Here is a 4,962-nt window from a genome sequence, read left to right as displayed (position 1 = left end):
TTAAGTCTGAAAGCCTGACTGAAACTTGATGAATAGAAGTTGATTAGCAGTAGAAAAATGGTTTTATTACGAACCCAAGATTCGATTATGATTAAAACAGTAATTCAGAAGAATTCTTTCATCGTTTAAGAAGTTCATCATTTATATATGTATGAACCTTTATGCTGATACTCTGCATTAAACTAGCACACTGTTTTCAGGTGTATTATTGTAGTGTTTCTAGTGGTCTACTTATTTACTGAAGATCATTATGAGCTTTATTTTGATAAGTTAACTTCAGGCATCCACTTAGCTAACATTTAAACACGAAATGTAGTCAATTTATTATACGTAGGCTTTACCACTAATTTTTTTACAAAGTCAATAAATAGCTACTGTATTATACCCAAAACGCTAGCAATAAATGGTAGGTAAATGGAAGTATATTTAAACCATTATTAGTTAATGATAATATTCTAATCTAAGTTATTATATTGGAAATATTTTTGTTAATTGCCTTTTGTTTGATTTGACCGTCAAATAACTTGGTCGACCTAATCTACCAAGAATATTATTGTACTAGTGGTAGGTATGGTGGTGATAAATAATTAAAAAAATATTAAGTAATTAGGTCAATATGAAGTAATTTACCATACATATTCAACCATGGGGAAATTATTTAATTTCTGAACATTATTCGATTAAAAATATGCATTTATTGTTCGGAATGGTTGTATTTCATCAATTGGACATCAGTCAACCATGACGTAAACCGTTCATTATTATTTCTGAATACTAGGATTCATTTTACTGGTGAATATTATTAGAATGAAGCAAATTAGATCATGATAAGTGACCCGAATTTTTTTAAGAAATACGATATACTAACATTATTAGACATGTTAATTTAAGTTTTAGATGTAGAACTTTGTCGTACACATAAAGGAATTAACATTTCATGATTTCGAATTTCAAAATATGTATGATTAGTAGGACAATTGTTTTTGTCAATTAATGATGTCAATAGAAGAAATATTAAGGACTGATGTGTACTGTATGGTTTGATCTTTCTATTTTAGGACTTTTTAACAATATCACCCACAAATCCATCAATAATCTAACCATCAACCCTAAAATCACTTAGTTTCCATTAGATTACTTACTTATTTGACGTTTGATTCCATGGTTCTTAATTCATAACTTAGTGTTATTTGTTATTTTATTTGGAATCTTTTTCCATAAATATGACTCCTGGTAGAGATTTATTTTCATCACACTTTACTGATGAAAGACTGGTATGTAGATTGGGACAATGGACACATTCAGTGTAATTGGCGGAAAACTGTTTTACTCATGTCCACTGAATGTTAATTTAAGTAAGAAAGTGATTGTAAATCACAATTATTTTTATGCGATTACAGTGATTATTTTAAGAAATTTGATATCTACTCTTAGAAAGGTGTGAAGTTGGCGATAAACCATTCTGAGATAATAAATAATAATTACAATTACAGACAATATGACTGTATGTAGTGAACACAAAGATATTTTGATATGATACCCATCTGTTTTTTTTACAGCAAATAATAAATTTACCTATTTCACAGGCTACCGACCTGAAGTATTTGTTCGAAAAGTTGTGTCATCAGCAAAATGGTATTAACGCAGTCAATGTAGATTGACTGAAATTAACAGACTGTACTGCAAAATGTAAGTTATTACATCACATAGACCACAGTACAAAATAAAACAAAAATCGTTTATTTACCAAGCCCCTTTCAAATATATGTATCTCTTTCTATGATAGAAAAAGCATATAAAATAAGTTTATCAATCGGTTCTCATTATTCACAGTAAGTTAACTCAGGCGGTAAACTAGTTATATATATTTTCATGTACGTGTGGCTTTATGCAGGTCCATTGTTTAGTTTTTTTTATATTTATTGTTTTATTGTATCTAAATATACAAGTTCAGCAACTCGAGGCTCATCTGTATATTCATATTCATATTAAAACCCACGTTTCAATCTACTCTTCCTTTAATGGTCCTTTTATATACGTTTAGTCCGCTAGATTAGTGAGATTGGAAGAAATCAACTTTAATTTTATTTCTTTTTTGGTTTTTGAATAACTCTTAAGAAAATAAATGTATTTATAGATTGTGATTGAGAATTAAGAAACTTTCGGACATTAGTGAGAACTATTTTTAATCGAAGAAAATACACAAAATATATTATCAAGTCAGATAGATGGAGAACAGCTATTGGATTCCTGGAATATTATAATCTGTAATATTCTGACTCATTAAATTGATAACGAAGAGTTTATGTTATAGATCATTGACTGAATGCTTGCACACTCGTATAGTCAAAATCTCAACAGATTACACTCAATTAATCCTAATAAAGTTGAACAAATATTTTCATTATTCAGGGTTATTCTACTTACTTTTAATTACTCGAAAATCCAGCAATCTATGTGTTAAATATAGGTGCTATAAACAGGAATTCCAAATTTAGTGTTCTTCACTTTTATGAATAGCATACAATCTTCAGTGATGAAAAGTATTTATTAGTAGTAAAAATGAGAAAAATAATGATCTGCTATATTGCAAACTGACTGATATTAATAATATAAACCATTAGATCTCAACTTAATGACCTGAATGTGATGGATTCCATCTGATCGAATACCGAAAAGATGGTCCTGACTATTTAGTAATCCAGTCTGAAAGCTGAAACTTATTTATTTTCATTATTTTTCTTCTAATCTTATTGTGTTGAGTCAGAGTGACGATTCATTCTTGATCAGGCTAGGTTTATTGAGTCGAAAAAAGGCTTTTCCTCCATAACTAACAGGTTTCATTTGTTATATTGACTTTAAATTAGCTATTATTAGTATGAGGCACTAAATAGTTTTCTTTATTTTGACCTAAACTTAAAATACGGCTAAGATTGAGAGTATTTGGTGATTTTTTGTAAATATACTTTACATCAGAGACTAAGTACCCATGAAAAACCAAAGACCACTCAAGTTAAAAAATTAGAACACCAGATTTTTTTAGTGATGTTTTCTAAACCTGAAATCATGGTTTTCCTCTCTGAACTTTCAGTGGGTTTTCATAGCATAGAAAACTGATGTCCTCTCGTTTTTAATACGTGTCTAACTTGAACCAATCCATGATTCAACTCACCGAGTTCACTTTCTTTTTAACTCTTTAGAAGTGAAAAAAGTGTAGGATAGTTCGTTTGGATTGTTTGTTTGAACAAATGAAATAAGCTCCACCCAATTGCACAGGCTAGTGACTATCTGGACCCAGTAGCTAGATGAATGACGCGTTAGAGTTTAAATCAAACGGTATTGAGTTTGGATCACGGATTAGAAATCAACTCTGAACTGCAAGTACATTCACCTGACGAGTCCAAAAAATAGGACGAAAGTCACGTCCTGAATTTCACTGCTAGCCACTACCCATCTCTGATTCTAATTACTTAGGATAATCTCGAAAACAATTAGGGTGTGACTGCTTATATAAGTATAAAGCAAATGAGAACAAAACATTCTCTTTTATATAAAACGTTGGTTGAAGGGATCAATTTCCATAAATATAAGCAGCTTGCACAGAGCGTCCATTTGAAAGTTAGTTGTATCGATGTCATACTACTTCTTTATTTATAAGTAGAGCATGTCACTAGTAGTAAATTTCTTTCCCTTATCTATTTTCAGTCATAACGCTTATGATTTCATCCAACAAACGAAACGAAAATGATAAAATGACACTTAAATTACTAGGTAACATGGTAATAAATAGGGGTTGTATGTTTAGAAACCGTTAAGAGCAAATCATTTCTACTTTTTTAAACTTACAGCCAACAGTTTATTCATTATTAACTATATTAACTAGATCCTTTAAATTATAAGCAAATAATTCCATCTTAATTTTCTGGTTACTTGTAATTATCCTTGGAAATTCATTATTTTTATCGGCTTTTATCTGTTTATTCTAGTTTTCAGACTCATTATTCAAAGTTCAATTTGAAAAGTAACTTATTTCTCAAAAGAAACACTATATAAATCAAAAAGTATTGTATTGGACATATTGGTCATGAATCCAGCTAGTTTGTTTAAGTACTTGTTTAAATTTAATGAATTCAAAATGTAAAATATACTTGTCAGTTTGTTTAACATCGATTTGTCAAAATCTTGAAAACCATAAACAAATAACAAAATATCAGATTATTTTCATTCAAATTTTATATTCTGTTTCTTAATTGTATCTGGTACTGAATGTGTTTAATGTATTCTGTAAAATAAAATGATTGATTACAATCCAACCTAAATTATTAATTATGGGAATGTTTATGTTCTCTTTCAAAATTATAATGAAAATTATAATGAATAACCCTACTCAGTAGTTTTCATATTAAATATGAGTAGTAGAAAATCATGAGATCTAACGTAATTACGATTTATGTAGTAATAATATTAATTGTAATGAATGATGATTAGTAATAATCCACTATTTTCATGGTTGAAGTCATGAGTCAATTGAATGTAGACCACCATGGAAAACCTGAAAGCCACTGGACGGCCGTTTCATCCTATTGTGGGACTCCTCAACAGTGTGCATCCACGACCCCGCCTCACGAAATTCGAACCCACGACCTATCACTCTCGCATGCGAGCTCTTAACCTCTATACCAATAAAATGGCCAATATCCAACAGAGAAAAATACTAACCTAACAAATGTAATAAAAATAAACAAACATCTACAGATATATATAGAACGCAACAATTCTGATGAATTCCAATAGAATGACTTCGGATTGATTCCTACTTCGATTCCCCAGAAGAAGAGATGAAATTCCTCATTTTGAAACGTTTACATTGGCACGAATTATAAGTTTGGAAAAGTTAACTTGTCTTACTTAGAACTGAATTAGAATAAATTTTATCCTACATTTCACCCATTTTATCTCCGG

General features: G+C 29.9%; 1 non-coding gene across 1 annotated transcript; it reads left to right on the top strand.

Moving 5' to 3' along the window:
• Window positions 1–1,723: 1,723 nt before the first annotated feature.
• Smp_tRNA_01989_Gln_TTG.1.1 lies at window positions 1,724–1,849 on the top strand. The gene has a single exon. It is a non-coding gene (tRNA).
• Window positions 1,850–4,962: the final 3,113 nt, after the last annotated feature.

This window comes from Schistosoma mansoni, chromosome 1 (genome assembly GCF_000237925.1).
Source record: "Schistosoma mansoni strain Puerto Rico chromosome 1, complete genome".
Classification (NCBI taxonomy): Eukaryota; Metazoa; Platyhelminthes; class Trematoda; order Strigeidida; family Schistosomatidae; genus Schistosoma; species Schistosoma mansoni.
The sequence above is the reverse complement of the archived record's forward strand: the minus strand, read 5'-3'. Positions and strand labels throughout refer to the sequence as shown.